Source organism: Psammomys obesus, unplaced genomic scaffold (assembly GCF_907164565.1).
Source record: "Psammomys obesus unplaced genomic scaffold, mPsaObe1.curated_primary_1811, whole genome shotgun sequence".
Classification (NCBI taxonomy): Eukaryota; Metazoa; Chordata; class Mammalia; order Rodentia; family Muridae; genus Psammomys; species Psammomys obesus.
In genome coordinates, this window is record NW_026594184.1 from 253,349 (window position 1) to 278,484 (window position 25,136).

At 38.4% G+C, this 25,136-nt stretch overlaps 1 protein-coding gene across 3 annotated transcripts in view; it reads left to right on the forward strand.

The window, feature by feature from the left end:
* The window catches only part of Rbmx2 (RNA binding motif protein X-linked 2), a 117,125-nt gene that overhangs the window by 32,927 nt on the left and 59,062 nt on the right, over positions 1-25,136 (forward strand). The gene's annotated exons all lie outside the window — the stretch shown is intronic.

The following is a 25,136-nucleotide window of genomic DNA, read 5'->3' on the forward strand; positions in this document are numbered from 1 at the left end:
CCTTTCCCCTTTCCTTTCCCCTTTCCTTTCCCCTTTCCTTTCCCCTTTCCTTTCCCCTTTCCTTTCCCCTTTCCTTTCCCCTTTCCTTTCCCCTTTCCTTTCCCCTTTCCTTTCCCCTTTCCTTCCCTTCCCTTCCCCTCCCCTCCCCTCCCCTTCCCTTTTCCTTCCCTTCCCTTCCCTTTCCTTCCTTTCCCTTCCCTTTTCCTTCCCTTTTCCTTTCCTTTTCCTTTTCCTTTCCTTTTCTTTTTTTTTCTGAGATAGTCTCTATGTAGTTCTTGTGGTCCTGAATCTAGCTCCATTGAGCCATTTCTTTAGCCCCTTAAGACTTTTCAAAAATAGATTTTTTTTTCTTTCTTCAAGAATTTCTTCTTCCTTTTCTTCTTCCCTCTCCTCCTCTTCTTTATTTTTTAAGACAGGGTTTCTTAGTGTAGCCCTGGCTGTCCTGAACTGTCTTTATAGACTAGGCTGTCCTCAAACTCTGAGAACTGCCTGCCTTTGCCTCCTGAATCCTGAGATTAAAGGCATGTGCCACCATAGCCTATCTATTCTTATTATTTTTAATTATGTTTATCTGCATGTGTTTTCCAGGAGCTCTTGGAATCCAGAGACATTGGATGACCTGGAACTAGTGTTATAGGCAATTGTGACCTTCCTGACATGAATCTTGGAAATCAAGCTCAAGTCCTCTGCAAGAGCAGTACATGCTCTTAGCCACTGAGCTATTTCTCTAACCACCCCCCTAATTTTTTTAAATATTCTATATTTATATGTATGGATATTTTGCCTGCATATATGACTGTGTACCAGATGAGTGCCTGGTATCTGCAGAGGCCAGACAATTTCATTGGATCCCTTAGGACTGGAGCTACAGATACTTATGAGTTGCCATGTAGGTGATGGGAACTGAACCTGGGTGAAAGTCAGTTCTTTATTTTTTTTTTTTAAAGAAACCTGATAAGCGAGGGTCAGATGGAAAGGGAGGAGGACCTCCCCTGTCAGTGGACTTGGGGATGGGCATGGGAGGAGATGAGGGAGGGAGGGTAGGATTGGGAGGGAATGAGGGAGGGTGCTACAGCTGGGGTACAAAGTGGATAAACTGTAATTAATATAAAAAATAAAATTAAAAATTAAAAAAGATCTATCTATCTATCTATCTATCTATCTATCTATCTATCTATCTATCTATCTATCTATCATTTATTATATTGTGTTCTGCCTGCAGGCCAGAAGAGGGCACCAGATCTCATTATAGATGGTCATGAGCTATCATATGATTGCTGGGAACTGAATTCCGGACCTCTGGAGGAGTAATCTGCACTGTTAACCCATAGAGCTGTCTCTCCAGCCCACCAGAACTCTTTAACTGCTGAGCCTTTTCTTCAGCCCCATAGGATTTTTAAAAATTTAGATAGGGTTTAACTACATAGCCCTGGCTGGTGTGTAACTTGCTATCTCCCACTTCTTTAAGATTCCCTGTACTCTGCCCAAAGTTTGGCTATGAGTCTCAACATCTGCCTCAATACCCTTCAGGGTAGAGTCTTTCAGAGGCCCTCTGTGGTAGGGTCCTGTCCTATTTCCTGTTTACTCCATCCTTTTATGTCCATCCTCTTTGCCTTTCTGAATGGGGATTGAGCATCTTAGCCAGAGTCCTCCTTCCTGGTTAGCTTCCTTAGGTGTATAGATTTTAGTATGTTTATCCTATATTAAATGTCAGTATCCGGTTATGAGTGAGTATATACCCTGTATGTCATTCTGTTTCTGGGATACCTCACTCAGGATGATCTTTTCCAGTTTCTACCATTTACCTGCAAATTTCATGATTCCCTTGTTGTTGTTGTTTTTTTTTTTTTATCACTGAGTAATATTCCATTGTGTAGATGTACCACAATTTCTGTATCTATTCCTCAAATGAGGGGCATCTGGTATGTTTTCAGCTCCTGGCTATTACAAATAAAGCTCCTACAAACATGGTTGAGAAGATGTCCTTGTTATATACTTGAGCATCTTTTGGATATATGCCTAGCAGTTGTTGTATAGCTGGATCTTGAGGAAGCACTATTCCTAATTGTCTGAGAAAGCTCCAGATTGTTTTCCAAAGTGGTTGTACAAGTTTACATTCCCACCAGCAGTGGAGGAGGGTTCCCCTTTTTCTACAACCTCTCCAACATGTGTTGTCACTTGAATTACTCATCTTAGCCATTCTGATGGGGGTAAGGTTAAATCTCAGTATCCTTTTGATTTACATTTCCCTGATGATTAAGGATGTTGAACATAACTAATAGAGTATAAGAGATGGAAGAAAGAATCTCAGGTGTGGAAGATACAATGAAAGAGATTGATGTATCCATCAAAAAAATGTTAAATCTAAAAAATTCCTGACACAGACCGTCCAAGAAATCCAAGACAACATGAAATGATGAAACCTAAAAATAATAGGAATAGAGGAAAAAGGCCCAGAAAATATTTTCAACAAAATCTTTGAAGAAAATTTCCCCAACTTAAAGGAGAGGCCTATAAGAATACAAGAGGCCTACAGAACACCCAATAAATTAGACCAGAAAAGAAAAGCCTTCTTCCACACAATAATCAAAACAGTAAGTATATAGAACAAAGAAAAATTCTTTAGCTTTTCTTAATAATTTTGTTTTGATGTCAGCATTATTACCTATGGATGTAACTAATTTAGTTTGCTTTCAGATTCTTTTTGCTTTGAATATAATCTTTTGTTAACTATCCATTTAGTCTCAGTATGTCTTTGCTTGTGAAGGAAGTCATTTATAGATAACAAACACTTAGATATTGAGGGTTGTTCTTCTTTTAATTCTAATTAGTCATTTTGTACAGTTTGTAGCTTTTTATTAGCAATGTAATACCATTTATGCTTAAAGTTATGATTGAAAAAGTATATACTCTTCTGTTCCTTCCTTATTTCAGTAATTGACTCATTTAAAGACTGAATAATGGGGGCTGGAGAGATGGCTCAATGGTCAAGAACACTGGCTGCTATTACAGAGGACCGAGGTACAATTCCCAGCACCTACATGTTGGCTCATCACTTCCTGTAACTCCAGATCCAGGAAATCTGACACCTTCACAAAAGCATACATACAAGCAAACTACCAATGCATATAAAATGCAAATAAATCATTAAAAAAAAAGAATTCCTCCAAAAAAGAGTTAATACTTGATTCTTCCCTCCTAATTTTTTTGTTTGCTTTTTTGAGACAGAGTTTTTCTGAGTAGCCTTGGCTTTTGGAACTCACTCTGTAGACTAGGCTGGCCTCAGACTCACAAGAGATCTGCCTGCCTCTGCCTCCCAAGTGCTGGGTTTAAAGGCATGCACTACCACCACCTGACTCCCTCCTAATTCTTATATACCTGCTCTATCAAGATTTATTTGTTCCTGAGGTGTCGTGATTATGTATTTAAAAACATTTTTAATTCTACATACTTGTCTATGTTTATTTATGGGTACGTGTACGTGAGTGTAGATGCCTTTGGAAGTTAAAGTAGAGAGGCAAAGGATCCCTCTCGAGTTGGAGTTACAGGAAGTTGTAATATACCCAATATGGGTGCTGGGACCTGAGCTCAGGTCTTATGCAAGAGCTTAGAGTTCTCAGCTTTCAATGTAATCCACAGGTGTCAGGACTTACTGCTCACTGTATGCCTCAAACTTCCTTCCACTTAAAATTCAGTAGATCTCTGTCTAACTTGCCTTCGCTATGTGACTTTTTCTGATAGCCATCTCCCTGTATCTTAGGTATACCTGTCCCTAAGTTTGTGGTTTCTTTTCTTGTTTTCAGTTCTGTAGATTAGCTCAGTCAAGGAGTAGCTCCTCTCTCAAGATAGTACCTGAATATTACACTCTGGCAGGTGGGGACTGCTTCTCCAAAGTTAGCCTTCCATGCAGGAACACTCAATGTGACATCAAATCTCCATATTTGATTTAAGGTTTGCAGGAGTGCCACTTAGTTGCCACTCAGACTTCCTAGAATCTCCTGCTTATGGGTGGTTGCTGGTAAGGGTTCCAATTCCCCACATCTTTGATAGCACTTTTTTATTTTAACAAAATGACTACAGTCCTCCTAGTAAGTGTAAAATGGTATGTCATTGTGGTTTGTTTTTGTTGTTGTTTGTTTGTTTTGTAGCTTTGACTATCCTGGAACTTACTCTGTAGACAAGGCTGGCCTTGGACTCAGATCCACCTGCCTCTGCCTCCTGAGTGCTGGGATAAAAGTGCTTGCCACCAAGTCTGGCTATGATTTAAATTTTTTAAGATTTCCAAGTATTTACCCATTGTGTGAGTAATCTTCTCATTAATCGCATGCTATCTTTTAAATCACAAGTTTTTAATTATGGTGAAGTCCAATTTACATATTTTATCTATTTTTTTTTTGTCTCTTGTGCTTTAGGTGTTATGAACGATTTTATTTGTAGTACAGCATTTGTGGATTGGGAATTATCAACCTCCCAAGTGTTAGACACTGATTTGAAAGAATGAACTATACATTTCAGAGTTTATTTTTCTGGCATTTTCTACCATTGACCAATTTTTGTTTACTTTAAGACATATGTCACTCGGTATTTCTAAGGTGTCTGATATCACTTTGGTTTTGTAGGATGTGGTCCCAGCTGCTCCACAAGCTGCTGTCGTTGTGGGAGTAGTGTTGCCGGTTTATGATATTACCAAGAAGTTCCTTACAGTCTCAGGAATGTTGGAAGACACAATTTTAACATACTTTGTGTAAGTGAGCTATGTTTGATTCATTCTGTTTACGAGTTTGAACAAAAAAGTTCTCTTTTATTGATATTCTCAGATTTATAACTAATACACATGGCCTTAATACTTGTCTCCTATGGCCAATACTTCAAGCCTTCTGAATGTCTTATACTTTTTAACTTATTGCTATAAATTCATTACATAAAATTTATTATGGCATGTCCTATAGCCTTTCTCATTATTAGTTTATTTTTCATTATAGAAGATGTTGTTTCAGTATTACATTTCAGTAGTACATTTCAGTATTTCAGTATTACAGTTTCTTCATTTGTATCATGTATTATGCTCATATCCATAACACGCATATAAAGCACTCTGATTATATTTATTCCTGTCCATTATTTACACTTACCTTCAGATGCTGCGGACACCTGGCCATGTTTTTGGATATGCTTACGTAGCTTATGCTTTATTTACTTACTGACTTGAGAGGAAAAGTCCCATAGATCTCAGACTGGCCTCAGATTCACTGTGTAGTCACAGAGGACTTTAGATTTTTGGGCATCCTGTCTTTACTTCTAGATTCTGGGATTCTAGATGTGCAGTATGCACCACTGCAACATGTATTGTGGTGCTGGGGATAGAAGCCAGGGCTTCATGCTTATTAGTCAAACACTGTGAACTGAGCTATAGTCTCAACCCTGGCAACCTGTAATTTTTGTCTTTATCAGAAGGCAAATTTCCTTTTAGGGGGACCAAGAAAAAAAAAAAAAAGGTAAAATGTTGTTGAATTTCTGAAGCTCAACAGTTTTGGGCTGAAGACTATTTCTGTTCTCATCTTGCATTTTCTTTATCACGTAAGTTCTGACATTTTGCTACTTAAATGAATTTGACATATGATGCTGTGGTCTAAAAATTTTATGTAACTGATATGGTGTAGGGCACATCCTGCTTAAGGGATGTTTTTAGGTCTATGGACTATCTCCTTTAAAAAAAGGGGCCAGAGTTCCATAATGAAAATGAAAGGGACAAACTTGGAATGATTTTTCATTATAAAAGATTTTCTTTCTCTTGAGATTATAATGAAGGAATGTCAGATTTTGTCTGATGGATCTGAGTTATTATACCTTTTATGTTTGGTCTAAATTATTTTTAAGTGGAAAATGGTGGAAGTGAGGTAACTTATCTTCTTAAATTCGTTTTCACCTTTAGTTCCAGCTTTACCTGTTGTTTGGCTGGGGCTCTGGCATCTAACCCAATTCATATGGTGAGAACTCGAATAATGAATCACAGGGCAATAGTGAGGGATGTGGACCACTACAAGGGTACTTTGGATAGTATTTTAAAGCATGTACACTGAAGATTTGGGTTATAGTTTCTGTTGTCTTTGATGTTGAGATCCTTTTCAGTCCTTATTCTTCTTGCTACATATTCTGAACATCAAAAAACCATTATGTATATTTTTAGTAGCCTGTGAGAATCATTCCAATGCAAATAACCTATCTTCTAGGAAATTTGCTAATTCATAGTGTTTCTTAATATTATCGCAATTTGAGTGCTTAAAATACAGGGTACATATATTAATAGAACTATGTAGAATTACAGATAATCAAGATTTAATGTATCCAAGGACATGGATGGGGAAGACGGAATGGGAGCAGGAAGGGTGGAAATGAAGTGAGTACTTATGTACGAAATGCTAATTTTTAAAAAAATAAGAGGCTGGAGAGCTAGCTCAGCAGTTAAATTGTATAGGCCTTGTGTTCAATTCCTAGAACTCACATGGTACTTATAGCTCCAAGGGATCCAAGGCCCTCTTTTGGCCTTCATAGACACTGCATGTACATGATATGTGCTACACATGCAGGCAAAACACCTATACAGGAAATAAAAATATTTTAATAAAATTTATTATTGCCACTGTTCACCAACATCAAATAAGAAAGAGACTCTATAGCCTGGTGCTTAAGAAATTTTAATATACAGTACTTGATTTAAGTTCCAGGTTAGTCACCTATTTGCTTAGAATATTTCCGTTTGGGCTGAATGTCAGAAAATGTGTATAGAGTTTTGGTTATATTACTGCAATAAAAACAAATTTAAGATTGGCCTCCCCACCCCCCAAGGGAGGAGCAGTCCTGTTAGGCCACAGAGGAGGGCTTTGCAGCCAGTCCTGAAGATACCTGATAAAACAGGATCAGATGAATGAGGAGGAGGTCCCCCCCTGTTAGTGGACTTGGCAAGGGGCAGTGTGGAGATAAGGGAGGGAGGGAGGGACTGGGAGGGAATGAGGGATCGGGACATGGCTGGGATACAGAGTTAATAAAATGTAACTGATAAGAAAAAAATAAAATAAAATAAAGAATAAAAGGTGAGGGGCTCAAAAGATGGCTCAGAGGTTAAGAACACTGGCTGCTCTTCCAAATAAAGGTTCTGAGTCAATTCTCAACAATTACATGGTGGTTCACAACCATATATAATGAGAATTGGTGCCCCCTTCTGATATGCAGACATACATGCAGACAGAACACTGTGTACATAAATAAATAAAAATCTTGTTTTAAAGGAAGCAATAAGTCCTCTCCATGCATTGTCATTGCAGGACTCACAGGGCTATTTTGTTGTTGTTGTTTGTTTCTTTGCTTTGTTTTGTTTGTTTTTTTTTCCTTTTTTTTGACTCTGTTGGTCTCTTTTGGAGTTCCTGTCCCCTCCAGGTCTTTCTATCTCTTCCTTCTTTCATAAGATTCCCTGCACTCTGCCCAAACTTTGGCTATGAGTCTCAACCTCTGCTTCAATACCTTGATCAGTTGAGTCTTTCAGAGGCTCTCTGTGGTAGGCTCCCATCCTGCTCCCTGTCTTCTCCTGCTTCCAATGTCTATTGCATTTGTCCTTCTGAATGAGGATTGAGCACCTTCCCTAGGGTCTTCCTCATTGTTGAGCTTCTTCAGCTCAGATGGAACCCATAGACTTAGCATCCAAATGTGGTCCCTAGTAAGGGGAGCATGGACTTTCTCTGGCATAAACTCAGTGACATGCTATCTGGTCACTCCCCACCCACCCCTGAGAAGGGTGAAGCTTTTGCCAGACCACAGAGGAAGAAAATGCAACCAGTCCTGGTGAAACCTGATAGGCTAGGGTCAAACAGAAGGAGAGGAGGACCTCTCCTATCAGTGGACTAGGGGAGAAGAGGGAGGGAGGGTGGAATTAAGAGTAGACAAGGTAGGGGGCACAGTCAGGATACAAATTGAATAAACTGTAATAAATGATAATAAAAATTGACTAAAAAAAGGGAATAAAATGTGAAGGGGCCATATAATTTTTCTGCTGTTATCAGTTTCATTGAACAGCTATTTAAGGTGCACTATTTTAATAGCTACAGGGAAATTATCACTATTACTGAATTACTGGCAGTTACAGATAATCAATACAGCCTAATAACTGATAAACTCAGAAATCTATAATGGGAGATTATATCCTCCTCTTAAAGTTTGAAATAAGCCCTCTGGAGATGTTAGTATATTGAATAATAATAACTCATATCTGTTGAATGCTTTATTGTATGACAAGAGCTGTTTTAATGAGATTTACATATATTCAGTCATTTAATTCTCCCCATTATCTCATGAGATAGATATTGAAGCAGTGAAGGATTACCTTCTCGAGAGTTTCACAGTTAGCAAGTAGGAGTGCTGCAATAAACATAGACATTTTGGCTTAAGGAAATTTGTGTCCTTCGTTCATTCATTTATTTTAGTTTTCCAGAGAGTCATTCTTTTATTTATTTATTAATTGCACTTTATTCACTTTGTATCCCCTCTGTGGTTCCCTCCCTCCTGCCATCCCAATCCCTCCCTTCCTCCACCCTCTGCATCCATGCCCCTCCCCAAGTCCACTAATAGGGGAGGTCTTCTTTTCCTTCCTTTTGATCCTAGTCAATTAGGTCTCATCAGGACTGCATTGTCTTCTTCTGTGGAGTGGTAATGCTGCTTCCCCCTCAGGGGAGGAAATTAAAGAGCAGGCCAGTCAGTTCATGTCAGAGACAGTCCCTGTTCCTATTACAATGGAACCCACTTGGATACTGAACTGCCATGGCTACATCTCTGCAGGGGTCTTAGGTTATCTCCATGCATAGTCCTTGGTTGGAATATCAGTCTCAGGAAAGACCTTTGTGCTCAGATTTTTTGGTTCTGTTGCTCTCCTTGTGGAATTCCTGTCCTCTCCAGATCTTACTGTTTCCCACTTCTTTCCTAAGATTCCCTGCACTTTGCTCAAAGGTTGCCCATAAGTCTCAGCATCTACATTGATAGTCTGCAGGGCAGCACCTTTCAGAGGTCCTCTGTGTCAGGCTCCTGACTTGTTCCCTCTTTTCTCCTTCTTCTGATGTCCATCTTCTTTGCCTTTCTGGATAGGAATTGAGCATTTTAGCAAGAGTCCTCCCTCCTGATTAGTTCTTTAGGTATACAGATTTTAGTAGGTTTATCCTATATTATATGTTTATATGAGTGATCTTTTCCAGATCCCACCATGTACCTGTAAATTTTATGATTTCCTTGTTTTTTTATTGCTGAGTAATATTCCATTGTGTAGATATACCACAATTTGTGCATCCATTCCTCCACTGAGGGTCATCCTGGCTGTTTCTAGCTTCTGGCTATTACAAATAAGGCTGCTACAAACATGGTTGAGCAAATGTCCTTGTTGTGTACTTGAGACTCTTTTGGGTATATGCCTAGGAGTGGTATAACTGGATCTTGAGGAAGCGCTATTCCTAGTTGTCTGAGAAAGCACCAGATTGCTTTCCAGAGTGGTTGTACCAGTTTACATTTCCACCAGCAGTGGAGGAGGGTTCTCCTTTCTCCACAACCTCTCCAGCATGTGTTGTCTCTTGAGTTTTTGCTCTTAGCCATTCTAATGGGTGTAAGGTGAAATCTTAGGGTCGTTTTGATTTGCATTTCCCTAATGGCTAATGAGGTTGAGCATTTCTTTAAGTGTTTCTCTGCCATTCGATATTCCTCTGCAGAGAATTCTCTGTTTAGCTCTGTACCCCATTTTTTAATTGGATTACTTGATTTTTTGCTGTTTAACTTTTTTAGTTCTTTATATATACTGGAACTCATTCTTTAGATGAGGCTGGCCTCGGAATCACAGAAATCACCTACCTCTGCCTCACATCACAGGTGTATACTACCAAGCCCGGCTGAGGAAACATTATTAACTAATACATTTGATGTTTTCTTCATATTAGTTTTTGTAGGTTGTTTGGGGTTATGAATGGTATTGAATGCTATACTGAGATGCTTGGAGATATTTATAGCTTTAATCGGGTCCTGTTTGTACTTCAGGTAGTTCATTCTGTTTTTGTGGAAATAGGATTGAAGATGGTGGTCCTCCATCTTTGGTATACATTGGAATCATTAACTAATTTTATAGCTCCCATGTTTGCCGTCATCAGGCAACTCAGAACCTGGGTTATCAACATTTGTAGAATTTCAGAAGTGGTAGTATGTTCATCTGAGGTTGAAGACCTTGAAACTAAAGGGATAAGGGTGGAACAGTAGATGAGTCTTCTAAGTTTAACTTGTATCAGTTACTGAATTAACTTAGCATGTCAGAAGTAGGACCTGAGAACTTGTATTTCCATCAAGTTCCCAGGTAGTACTGACTTAAAGAGCCATTGACCTGGAGATAAGGATGTTGATTAAAAGTCTTGTATAGTGAACTAAGTGATGAGGATGAAGGCCGTAGCCTCGATATGACTGGGGGTATAGAAAGATATGACAGATTGAGAATAACTTAGTTAATAAAGTCAGTATAGCTTTGTTGAGATGGTATAGATAAGTGAGGAGAAAGAAGTGTCAAAGATACTTTCTGGATTTAGATTTGGTGGCCAGATAGTTGCATTTGATGATGGAGACATCATAAGAACAGGGCTCAGCAGTTAAGAGCACATGCAAAGGATCTGGGTTCACTTTCCAGCACCTACATACCAATTTATGAGTCTCTGTAACTCTACTCCCAGGAGATCTAACACCATCTTCTGGCCTCTGTAAGTACCAGGAATGCATGTGGTACACAGACAAACATGCAGACAGAATACCCACGCATATTAAAAAAACAGATTTTATAGGACACATGGTTTTTGATGCTTAGTTTGATGTGTATGAAGAGCAACAGCCAGTGGTATTTGGAGATTTTAGGCCTAAGTTGGAGGAAGTTCGTGGTTATAGGTACGCATCTGTAGGCTCATTAACATATAAACAAGTATATAACGAAACAGAGAAGGTAGAGTAGTTCACAACCTTTTTACTTTGTGAGGATGCTACTGCACTATACAATTTTTTTGCAGGAGAGACTTGTTCCAAACTGTGTCCTCTAGAGAATCACTGCCAGTCACTACTGTAAATAAATGTGTAGTTCTTCCGTATTCTTTTCACTCTTATGCTTATTTCTCCCTTTTGTTAACATTCCAAATGAACTGAAAATTGTCCAGACCTACATTTTTTTATTCAAAGTATTCATCTGCAATACCTTAAATGTACCATTTGCTTTCTCCACTCATTTTCAGTGTCCAGATCTCATATCTTTTTATTTTTATCCACAAAGGAAAAAGATTACTGGACTGAGTTATAAATGAAGAGTTTCTTTTTGCTTCCTCCCTTCCTTTCTTTTTATCTTTTAAAAAATTAAAAAATTAATTAATTAATTGATTAATTGAAAAAGTTGCTTGCTGTGTAGCTTAGACTGGTCTGAAACTCACTGTTCAGCCCAGACTGGTGCCAAATATATGATGCCCCAGCCTCTTTCTCCTGAGTGTGCAAGAAGGGTTTTCTTATAGTTCCTGACATAACATTAAATCCCCTCCCACATAAACACTCTCCCAAGATATATTTAAATCTTCTTTGAAGACAAATTCACATACTATTAAAATAATTCAATCAAAATTGTGTGTAGTAGACAGTATTGTAGTATATAACAATGAGATATGTATAACAATTACTTGGTCAATTTTAAAACATTTTCATGACCTGAAAGTGACCTCTATACCCTTTATATCACCTGCTTCTCACATCCTTTCAGTCCTAAGTAAACACAAGTTTACTCCTGTTTCTTTAAATATGTCTGTTCTAGATATTTCATAGAGATGGAATCATATTGTATGGCCTTTTTAATTGGCTTCTTTCAAGTGGAATGCTTTTGAGGTTCATCCATAGTAGCATGTATTAATGCTTTTTTGAATTTTATTTTTTATTATCATTTATTATAATTTATTAAATTTGTGTCCCGGCTGTGCCCATCCCTCATCTTCTTCCAGTCCCACCCTCCCTCCCTCTTCTCCCTCTAAGCCCCTCCTCTTGTCCACTGATAAGTGAGAGGTCCTCCTTCACTTCTATTTGACGCTAGCTTATCATGCCTAATCAGGACTGGCTGAATCATTTTACTCTGTGGCCTGGTAAGGCTACACCCCCCTGGGTGATCAGAGAGGCTGCCACTGAGTTCATGCCAGAGAAAGTCTCTGCCGCCCTTACTAAGGACCCTACTTGGAGACTGAGTGTATGCGCTACATATGAGCTGAGAGTATAGGTCCTCTCCATACATTGTCTTTGGTTGGGGTATCATTCTCTTCAGGGCCCCTAGGGCTCAGTTTTCATAGCTCTGTTGGTCTACTTTTGTAGCTCCTGTCCTTTCCAAGTATTTCTATCTCTCCCTTCTTCCATAAGATTCCCTGCACTCTGCCCAGACTTTGGCTATGAGTTTCTCAGCCTCTGCTTTCATACCTCGATCAGTACAGTCTTTCAGAAGCCCTCTGTGGTAGGCTCCTGTCCTATTCCCTGTCTTCTCCTGCTTCTGCTATTGTGTTTTTCATTGTGGATGAGGATTGAGCATCTTCCCTAGGGTCTTCCTTATTGTTTAGCTTCTTTGGGAGTATAGATTTTAGTATGTTTATCCTATATTATGTGGCTAATATCCATTTAAGGGTGAGTATATACCATGTGTGTCTTTTTGCTTCTGGGTTACCTCACTCAAGATGATCTTTTCTAGTTCCCACCATTTGCCAGCAAATTTCATGATTTCCTTGTTTTTGATAGCTGAGTAGTATTCCATTATGTAAATGTATCACAATTTCTGTATCCATTTCTCTGTTGAGGGACATCTAGGTTGTTTCCAGCTTCTGGCCATTACATAGAGAGCTGCTACAAACATGGGTGAGCAAATGTCCTTGTTGTATAGTAGAGTATATTTTAGATATATGCCTAGGAAAGATCTCCCATGCCCATGGTTGGTAGGATTAACATAGTGAAAATGGCAACCCTACCAAAAGCAATCTACAGAGTCCATGCAATTCCCATCAAAATTCCAACACAATTCTTTTTTTTTATAATGTTGTAGCATGTGCTTTATTTTTTTTATTTTTATTTATTTTTATTTTTTTTTGTATTTTATTTTTTTCTTATCAGTTACATTTTATTAACTCTGTACCCCAGCCGTGTCCCGATCCCTCATTCCCTCCCAGTCCCTCCCTCCCTCCCACCTCTCCCCCGTGCCCCTTGCCAAGTCCACTGATAGGGGGACCTCCTCCCCATTCATCTGATCCTGTTTTATCAGGTATCTTCAGGACTGGCTGCAAAGCTCTCCTCTGTGGCCTAACAGGACTGTTCCTCCCTTGGGGGGTGGGGAGGCCAAAGAGCCAGTCATTGAGTTCCTGTTAGAAATAGTCCTTGTTCTCCTCACTATGGGAAGCCAATTGGTTACTGAGCTACCACAGGCTACATCTGAGCAGAGGTTCTAGGTTATATCCATACATGGTCCTTGGTTGCATGTCAGTCTCAGAAAAGACCCTGTGCCCAGTTATCTTTGGTCCTTGTGGAGCTCCTATCCTTTCCTCATCAGACTAACTCCCCTTCTTTCTTATGATTCCCTGTACTCTGCCAAAGGTTTGGTCATGAGTCTTTGTTTTGAAAACACTGCTAGTTAGAGTCTTTCCAATGCGCTCAGTAGACTCCTGTCATACGTTCAATGCACATCCCATCTGTCATTCTAAATGAGGATTGATTATCTTACCCCATGTCCACTCTCTTGATTATCTTTTTTAGGTGTACAGATTTCATTATATTTATTATATCTTATAGGTCTATATAAGTGAGTATATACCGTGTTTGTCTTTCTCCTTCTGGGATATTTCACTCAGGATGATCTTTTCTAGGTCCCACCATTTGCCTGCAAATTTCATGATTTCCTCCTTTTTGATTGCTGAGTAGTATTCCACTGTGTAAAAATACCACAATTTCTGTATCCATTCCTCCGTTGATGGACATCTGGGTTGTTTTTAGGTTCTGGCTAATACAAATAAAGCTGCTATAAACATGGTTGAGCAAATATCCCTTTTGTGTACTTGAGCAAACTTTGGGTATATACCTAGCAGTGGTATAGCTGGGTCTTGAGGAAGCACTATTCCTAATTGTCTTAGAAAGCGCCAGATAGATTTCCAGAGTGGTTGTACCAGTTTACATTCCCACCAGCAGTGGAGGAGGTCTCCCCTTTCTCCACAACCTCTCCAGCATGTGTTGTCCCTTGAGTTTTTCATCTTGGCCATTCTGATGGGTGTAAGGTGATATCTCAGGGTCGTTTTGATTTGCATTTCCCTGATGGTTAATGAGGATGAGCATTTCTTTAAGTGTTTCTCTGCCATTCGATATTCCTCTGTCGAGAATTCTCTGTTTAGCTCTGTTCCCCATTTTTTAATTGGATTACTTGGTTTGCTGCTTTTCAGCTTCTTTAGTTCTTTGTATATACTCGATATTAGTCCTCTGTCAGATAAAGGGTTAGTGAAGATTCTTTCCCAATCTGTAGGCAGGCGTTTTGTTTTGATGACAGTGTCCTTTGCTTTACAGAAGCTTTTCAGTTTCATGAGGTCCCATTTATTGATTGTTGCTCTTAGAGCCTGTGCTGTTGGTGTTCTGTTCAGGAAGTTGTTTCCTGTGCCAAGGAGATCTAGGCTGTTCCCCACTTTTTCTTCTAACAGATTTAGAGTATCTGGTTTTATGTTGAGGTCTTTGATCCACTTGGACTTTAGTTTTGTGCAGGGTGATAAATAGAGATCTATTTTCATTTTTCTGCATGTGGACACCCAGTTGGACCAGCACCATTTGTTGAAAATGCTGTCTTTTTTCCATTGAATGGTTTTGGCTTCTTTGTCAAAAATCGAGTATTCATAGGTGTGTGGGTTTATTTCTGGATCTTCTATGCGGTTCCATTGATCCTCCTTTCTGTTTTTATGCCAATACCATGCAGATTTTATTACTATTGCTTTGTAGTACAACTTGAGATCGGGGATGGAGATACCTCCAGATGATCTTTTGTTGTACAGGATTGTTTTGGAGATTCTGGGTTTTTTGTTTCTCCATATGAAGCTGAGAATCTTTTTTTCAAGGTCTGTACAGAATTGAGTTGGTATTTTGATGGGAATTGCATTTAATCTGTAGATTGCTTTTGGCAGGATGGACATTTTCACAATGTTAATCCTACCAATCCATGAGCATGGGAGATCTTTCCATCTTCTGAGATCTTCTTCAATTTCTTTCTTCAGAGACTTGAAGTTTTTCTCAAACAGGTCTTTCACTTGCTTGGTTTGTGTCACCCCAAGGTATTCTATGTGGTTAGTGGCTATAGTGAAGGGTGTTGTTTCCCTAATTTCTTTCTCGGCCCTTTTGTCTTTGGTATACAGGAGGGCTTCTGATTTTTTTGAGTTGATTTTGTATCCTGCCACTTTGCTGAAGGTGTTTATCAACTGGATGAGTTCTCTGGTTGAATTTTTGGGGTCACTCATATATACTATCATATCATCTGCGAAAAGGGACACTTTGACCTCTTCCTTTCCGATTTGTATCCCCTTGATCTCCTTTAGTTGTCTTATTGCTCTGGCTAGGACTTCAAGTACTATGTTGAAGAGGTAGGGAGATAGTGGGCAGCCTTGTCTTGTCCCTGATTTCAGTGGGATTGATTTAAGTTTCTCTCCATTGAGTTTGATGTTGGCTATAGGCTTGCTGTATATTGCTTTTACTATGTTTAGATATGTGCCTTGTATTCCTGATCTCTCCAAGACTTTAAACATGAATGGCCAACACAATTCTTTACAGAACTTGGATGAACAATTCTCAATTTCATATGGAAAAACAAACAAACAAACAAAAATCCAGAATTGCTATAACAGTCCTGTCCAACAACAGATCTTGTGGAGGTATCTCCATCCCTAATCTCCAGCTGTACTATAGAGCAACAATAATAAAAAGTGCCTGTTGCTAGCATAGAAACGAATGGTGAAATCAATGGAATCAAATAGAAGATCCATTAATAAACCGACACACCTACGGATACTTGAATTATTGACAAAGAAGCCCAAACCATACAATGGAAAAAAAGATAGCATCTTCAACAAATGGTGCTGGTCCAACTGGATATCTACATGTAGAAAACTGCAAATAGAACCACATTTATCACCCTGCACAAAACTAAAGTCAAGTGGATTAAAGAGCTCAATATAAAACCAGACACACTAAACCTGTTAGAAGAAAAAGTGGGGAAGAGCCTTGACCTCTCAGGAGACAACTTTCTTTGCTTCTTTTTATTGCTGAATAAAATACTATATTGCTTGGCTGTATCATATTTTATTCATACTTAGTATTTTTTCTTGAACTTGCTTTTACTGTTTGTCTCAGTAAAGCACATGAAAATAGAGATGCATACATTTCTGTTTATCACTTTTGCCGGGCAGGTTATTTATTAAATCAATTTATTTATTACCCAGCAATAGATAACTTATATAGTCCATGACCCTAAAAGAATGTATGTGCTAGTTAGGTTGACAAGCAAATACACAAATTGTTATAGACAGTCATATTCATATATTGGTAGATATTAATATATTGATATGCATATTTTGATATATTTAAATGTAGAACGCTGTTACCTGTGCTTACCTCCAGAAGTTCTTATTTGTTTACACACAATCTGCTTCTTCAAATGTCCTGGAGATTTATGTAATTTCATATAAGTCTTGGAAATGTTAGAGCATCATACTCCTTTTTGTGTGTGCATTTATATTCAACAAAACTTTAATGTTCCAATAGCTATGATGTGGTGGGTTATAAAGGTGAAATAAGCAAACATTATTCATTCCCTATTGGAAGTTCTATTGTAGTTGAGACAGACAAATAATTTTAGATAGAATTATAAATACTGTGAAGAAAATAACAGCATATTGAAATAGCAACTTGGTGGTCTGAATTCCTATAGTCAGGATGCTTAAGAAAAGCTTGTGGATAATTTGGACGATGGAAGGTGGTGGCCGTGTGAAAACTTTGATAAAATAATTTCATGATGCAAATTATAAAGGGCCTGAGTTGAAAGGAGTTTGATATACTCATATTTTATGGTTTAGTGTGGTGAATGAATGAGAAAGTAATAGGAAGTAAATCTGCAGAGAGGAACAAGATTTAAGTCATGTAGGATTCTATAGGTCATTGCAGAGAATTTACAATTAAAGTAAAAGCTACAGGAGAGCTTTGTTTTTTAAACTGAAGAACTTTTAAGTAGAAATGTAACATGATGTAATTTGGTCTGATTTATTAATTCTTTTTTGTTGTTTGGTTTTTGAGATAAGGTTTCTCACTCTGACCTGGAACTGAATGTGTAGACCAGGCTGACTTTGAACTCATAGAGATCTTCCTGCCTCTGCCTCCCAAGTTCTGGGATTAAAGGTGTGTGCCCCCACCATCCAGCATGATTTATAATTCTTAAAGATTGATTTTAGTTTGTAGGTGAAGATTTTAGGCCAATTGGGAATTTATTGTGGTAATTAAGATAACGATAAGATTGGATTATCTCAAAGGCTTTTTGTGGTTTAATTCTGTACTTTTAGGTTATCTGCATCTCAGCTTTATTTTTGAGCAATTTTCAAAATTAAAACATGAATTTTGGCCTGAGTCCTTAAAAATTTCCTGGAGGTCCATTGGTAGAATCGTATTATCAATGGCTATCTATCACTAGTAGCATTGTTATGATATTATCTGTCCTACTCCCAACCAAGTAGTTAATAGTGACACTTATGTCTAAGATCTTAAATTGGAGAATGAGAAAAGAGGTATTTGTAAATCTGACTTATCATATAATTACCATATTAAAATGTATTAAACAGTAGTAAAATTCATTTCACCAATGAAAAGGCAGAACAACATTTTTCAGTATCTGACAAAACACCCAACATATTGCCATTATGTAATTGTCTATTATATAAAGACATATATATGTGTAGAACTCAGCATATGACATCAGCTTTTGTCCTTTGCTATATCATCATCTAGTTCTTGAAACCATTTGGTGCATATAGAGAACCCTACTCTATAAATCAGGGCACCAGAACACAAAGTAGTTCATGTTGTTCTTCACACGTAGTTCTCAAAGAATTCACATGAAATCTACCAAGTCTCTACCTAGCATTGTATCAAAGCAGATACTGAGACTCATAACCAAACCTTCAGCAGAATACAGGGAATCATATAAAAGAAGGGGGATTGAGGAAGACTTGGAGAGGACAGGAGCTCCACAAGGACCAAATATATGTGGGCACAGGGGTCTTTTCTGAGACTGTATCTCCAACCAAGGACTGTGTATGGATATAACCTAGAACCCCTGCTCAGAAGTAGGCAATGGTAGCTCAGTATCCAAGTGGGTACCCTAGTAAGGGGAACAGGGACTATTTCTGACATGAACTCAGTGGCTGGCTCTTTAACACCCCCCCCTCGACCCAAGGGAGGAACAGCCCTGCTAGGCCACAGAGGAGGACTTTGCATCCAGACCTGAAGATACCTGATAAGCTGGGGTCAGATGAAAGGGGAGGAGGTCCTCCCCTGTCAGTGGACTTGAAAAAGAGTAAGGAGAACATGAGGGAGGAAGGGTGGGAATGAGAAGGAATGAGAGAGTAGGATACAGCTGGGATACAAATTAATAAACTGTAACTAATATTAAAAAATAAAAATTTAATAGAAAAAGAAAAAAATATACCATGGAGTTGCACTGATTTTAAAAGTAGAAAATGAGTGGGAGAAGGAAAGCAAGTTTTTCAAGTCCGTATTCACTTCCTTGGTTTTCTTCATCTCTTTTATAATTTCTAGATATTGTGCATATTAATATATTAGTATCTACCAATATTTGTCTCTCTATAACAATGTGTATATTTGCTTGTCAACCACAGTAGAATATACATTCCATAGGGGCACAGACTGTATAAGCTATGTCTTACTGTGAAACAAATTTCCCTAAAACTCAGGGTCATAAAAGAACAGTTATTCTTTTCCAGATTTTGTGGATCAGGAATTGAGAAGCAGCTTCACTGAGTGACTCTAGATTAAGACCTACTAAGAGGTCTTATGTCAGCTTATCCACATGTCAGCTTGGGCTTCAGTCATCATCAAGGCTTGACTGGAGCTAGCATATCTGCTTCATAGATGACTCAGATGGGTGTCAGTTAATTGTCTCAGCTCCCTATGACATAAGCCTCTTGTCAAGGTATGACAGCTGATTTCCTTCAGAGTGAATAATTCATTAAAGAAGGAGATAGGCACCTTATTGTATATCAAGTACTTTTTATAACCTATAGTGTTGATTTCCACTATGCACTTTTGGTGACACACAACAGTCCTGATATGCTATAGCTTGAACACTACATAGGGCATGGATGACTGGGGATAGGGTACCTTAGGTATGCCATCACTTTATGTAGCTATCTCTATTACTGCAGGCATTCTTCCTTTGAATTATGATTGTTATTCACAATTTAGATATTCACAATTTCATTACACATGTGTACATAATACACTTGGATCAAGTGTCTTGCATTATCTTCTGTTATTCCTGTTCACCCTCAAAACTTACATCCACTACCCAACACCTCCTATTTCTTGTCCTTTTTTTGTTAGTTTCTGACAGAACATTTAACTAGGATTTTTTTTTTTGAGACATGGTATCATGTAGCCTAAGCTGTTCTTAAATACATTGCATATCTAAGGATAGACTTGAACTCCTGGTTTTACTTCCTATGCTTCCAGAGTGTTAAGATTATGGGCATGTGCTGCCATGACCAGCCCTTATTTATATTAACTATAAATTATATCTCAGTTATATTTCCAGCATTAAGAAGCATGTGTTGTATATGGTGGGAGTACTTAGTAAATAATTGTTGAGTAATGGTTTGATGGATTTAGACAAAAAATTATTTAGACTACAAAGTATATCTTCAGAAAAGAGAGCATTTATAATAGCTTTAGTTTCTGGGGTGGGCATGGAAAATGGTTTGTCAAGTGTAAAAAAGAAAGGAAAATTCACTATTTTTGGTTATGTCTTTACTTCAAATGTCAAAACATGAGGGCTTTTTTGCACCCTATAAAGGATTTTAGCCAGACTGGCTTCAACTTGGACCCTGGAATATCATTGTATCCTTTGTGAAATTGAGAATGGAAGCCAGTGCTTCAAACTCCCAGGTAATTCTAGGTCATGGGAAGATAAATCTGATTATCAAATTCTTTATAGGCAAGTAAGAAACTCAAGCATCCCATTGGAGACCACTGTGAATGAAACCCAAGTAGAGAAACAACTTTCCCTTGGAGGCAAATACATATTTCTATTCCTTTAGGGATAGAAAAGTTATGCCAAATGTTCCTATTTAGATTGGAATGTCTGATGAGATCCCCAGTGGGTAAGTGTCCTTGCCTCTGTACCTGATGACCTGAGTTTAATCTCTGGGACTAGTGGTAGGAGATAATTGACTTCTGTAAATTTTCCTCTGAACTCCACACACATGCTGAGCCAGGTGCATGCCCTTCCAGGCAAACCAACCAACCAACAAACAAACAAACAAATAAGTAAGCAAACAAATAAATGTGATAAAACAAACCATGAAGTCTAAAAAGGGCTGTGGCATTTTTAGCAGTAGCAGTGGGAGATGTTTAGAGTGAAGTCCATGCTATTGTGGTCTAGATTGCTTATCCTATAACTAGGAGACCCAAATAGCTATAAAAGACTAAGAGGATACAGCACAGTCATAGAGTGACAGAACCCACAGTCAAGGAGGAATCTTTTGTCATGGGTGCATCACTCTCCATCAACTGTGCTTGAGTGTCTCCTATGAACACAGCCATATGCTCAATCCTATGTGTGGTTGTGGTGCTATGTATGTAGTTGTGAACTTTGCAGGGCTGAAAACTAAGACCCTGCCCTTCTGGAATTTGTAGGCTGAACAGAGAGAATATGTGGACTTTCTCTAGCACTGTGTGTGTGTGTGTGTGTGTGTGTGTGTGTGTGTGTGTGTGTGTGTCTGTGTGTTGTCCTGTTAGTTTGGAAAACTGACTATATTATAATCTGCTTCCATTGCAAAGCACCATTGATCATAATGGGTAAATAGTAGGCACTCAACACATTTTATCTCAAGAAGACTATTTTAAGCCAATTTCTTTTAGACTAAGTAAATTAATTTAAGAGAATGAAATGCACAATTTTCAAAATGGGTTTAGCTTTCACTATCAACCCAGAGATCTTCCATGACTCATTCTTTAGTTTTTTTTTATTATTATTACATATGAGCAGCTCAAAAGGCTTCAAATCTGAGAACTGAATATCTATCAGCATTGCCCTGCCACACTTTCTACTGTTTTCGTTTGTGATCCTAATGTATTTTGACAAAGATGTATATGTTTACAGAACCAGTTGTCTCCCCAGAGTGCCCTGATTGAAGAATATAGGATGACTTAAGGTTCTTTATGCATTTGTGTTACCTCTTCCCTTAGAGGATGTGTCAACATGTACCCTTTCTTTTTAAATGAATAAATAAACAAATAGGTAGATAAATTAAAACATCCAACAGACGTATAGTATCAGGATTAACAGCTAGCTACTTTTAATTTTTACATTAAATTTTTATTTATATTTTTTATTTAACTTTTTTTAAATTTCTTTTTGTATTGAATTACCCAGTATTTCAATATTTTTTTATTAATTACACTTTATTCATTTTGTATCCCCCCATAAGCCCCTCCCTCCTCCCCTCCCGATCCCACCCTCCCTCCCCTTTCTGCATGCATGCCACTCCTCAAGTCCACTGATAGGGGAGGTTCTCCTCTCCTTTCTGATCTTAGTCTATCAGTTCTCATCAAAAGTGGCTGCATTGTCCTCTACCGTGGCCTGGTAAGGCTGCTCCCCCCTCAGGGGGAGGTGATCAAAGAGCAGGCCAATCAGATTATGTCAGAGGCAGTCCCTCTTCCCATTACTATGTAACCCACTTGGACACTGAACTGCCATGGGCTACATCTGTGCAGGGGTTCTAGGTTATCTCCACAAATAGTCCTTGGTTGGAGTATGAGTCTCTGGGAAGTTCCCTGTGTTCAAATTATCTTGTTCTGTTGCTCTCCTTGTGGAGTTCCTGTCCCCTCCAGCTCTTACTATTTCCCACTTCTTACATAAAATTCCATTCACTCTGCCCATCAGTTGGCCATCAGGCTCAGCATCTGCTTTGACAGTCTATACTGCAGAAGCTTTCAGAGGCCCTCTGTGGCAGGTTCCAAGGTTGTTTCCTGTTTTCTTCTTCTGGCTTTTAGAGGCCCTCTGTAGCAGGTTCCAAGGTTGTTTCCTGTTTTCTTTTTCTTCTGATGTCCATCCTCTTTGCCTTTCAGGGTGGGGATTGAGCATTTTAGTTAGGGTCCTCTCTTTTGCTTAGTTTGTTTAGATGTACCGATTTTAGTGGGTTTATTCTATGTTGTATGTTTATATGAGTGAGTATATACCATGTGTGTCTTTTTGCTTCTGGGACAACTCACTCAGGATGATCCTTTCCAGGTCCCACCATTTACCTGCAAATTTCATGATCCCCTTGTTTTTCATTGCTGAGTAATACTCCATTGTATAGATGTACCACAGTTTCTGCATCCATTCTTCAGTTGAGGGGTGTCTGGGCTGTTTCCAGCTTCTGGCTATTACAAATAAAGCTGCTACAAACATGGTTTAGCAAATGTCCTTTTTGTGTACTTGATCCTCTTTTGCATATATACCTAGGAGTGGTATGGCTGGATCTTGAGGAAGCGTTATTCCTAGTTGTCTGAGAAAGCACCAGATTGATTTCCATAGTGGTTGTACAAGTTTACATTCCCAGCAGTAGAGAAGGGTTCCCCTTTCTCCACAACCTCTCCAGCATGTGTTGTCACTTGAGTTTTTCATCGTGGCCATTCTCGTGGATGTAAGGTGAAATCTCAGGGTTGTTTTGATTTGCATTTCCCTAATGGCTAATGAGGTTGAGCATTTCTTTAAGTGCCTCTCTGCCATTTGATATTCCTCTACAGAGAATTCTCTCTTTAGCTCTGTTCCCCATTTTTTAAGTGGATTACTTTGTTTGCTGCTTTTCAGCTTCTTTAGTTCTTTATATATACTGGATATGAGTCCTCTGTCAGATAAACGGTTGGTGATGATTCTTTCCCAATCTGTAGGCAGTAGTTTTGTTTTGATGACGGTGTCCTTTGCTATACAGAAGCTTTTCAATTTCATGAGGTCCCATTTATTGATTGTTGCTCTTAGAGCCTGTGCTGTTGGTGTTCTGTTCAGGAAGTTGTCTCCTGTACCAATGAGTTCTAGGGTATTCCCCACTTTTTTTCTAGCCGATTTAATGTGTCTGGTTTTATGTTGAGGTCTTTGATCCACTTGGACTTCAGTTTCATGCAGGGTGATAAGTATGGATCTACTTGTATTTTTCTACATGTAGACATCCAGTTGGACCAGCACCATTTGTTGAAGATGCTTTCTCTTTTCCATTGAATGGTTTTGACATCTTTGTCAAAAATCAGGTGTCCATAAGTGTGTGGTTTTATTTCTGGGTCTTCTGTTCAGTTCCATTGATCCACCATTCTGTTTCTATGCCAGTACCATGTAGTTTTTATAACTGTTGCTCTATAGTACAGCTGAAATCAGGGATGGAGATACCTCCAGAAGATCTTTTATTGTAGAGGATTGTTTTAGCAATTCTGGTTTCTTGTTATTCCATATGAAGTTGAGAATTTTTTTTTCCAGGTCTGTAAAGAATTGTGTTGGCAATTCGATGGGAATTGCATTAAATCTGCTTTTGGTAAGATGGCCATTTTTACTATGTTAATCCTGCCAAGCCATGAGCATGGGATATCTTTCCATCTTCTCATATCTTCTTCTAATTCTTTCTTCAGAGACTTGAAATTTTTTTCATACAAGTCTTTGACTTACTTGGTTAGGGTTACACCAAGGTACTTTATTTTTTTTAGATTAAATTTTATTTTTTATATTAGTTAATAGCTGCTTTCAATAGTAAATAATAATTACTAACCAATAGGAGAAATAGCTATTAATAATGGATGTGCTAGAAGGCCTTAAGAAAGAATTTGAAATCTGTGTTGTCAATTTAACTTCATGTTGAATCAGCAATAGGGAATATTGAACTGGAATTTTTTATTGAAAGGACCATTAAGATTCAAGTATGTCGGGCCAAGAAGACACCTCGGATTGGTGTCTTCTGTGGAGATGGATACTGATGGGTGACATTCAAAAGGGCCTTCTTTCCAAATGTGGGTTAAATGTAGTTGTCTTTTCCCAGACAGGCCATAGCAGAAGGTTACAAGCATAGTTAATGCTATGTATGTTATGGACCTTGGTTCTCAGTAAAGTATTTATTGGCTGAATCATTTTGACTTTGTCTTCATTTACTCTCTCCTTCCCTAACTAAGTTGCATTCTCCAGAAAGTGATAAAGGGAAAGTAATTATGAAATGGAGACTTGACTCCTAAAGCACATTTATGAGAGTAGAATACATGCATTGTGTTTTTGGAAGGCTGTTTGTCAGCATAATGCCATTCACTTCTAAACCTAAGGCCAACGGTTCTTTCTAGAGTATGAAACAAACAAGTGGATCGTTTGGAAGGTTCTACAGAAATAATGTGAACCAATGTTTACAATTGGAGCACTGTGCTCAGAGTTAAGGTCTTCATAATTATCCTCTCATGTGTTTGTTCAGATGTTTATTGTGTGCCTATCATTTCCTGGATGCTGGGGATATGAAGAATGAGTCTGTCTCTATTTCTTAAGCTCATGTGATAGTAGAAACTGGTTTGAAAGTAAGTCATAATAGTAGCTTCTAAGTACTATACGAGGTATGATCAAAATGCTCAGGTTGATGGAGGAGAAAGAGCTTTATATAGAGGATTTGCCAAAGCTTCCTAGTGGAGTTGACATTTAAGCTGAGTGAAAGGAAGAGTGGGTGTTACCCTGTGAATAAAGCTGTGTACAGTTTGACAAGTGTTTAACAACACATGTCTACTGTTAGAGAATCATAAAGAATGGCTTTATTGCCCTAAAAATC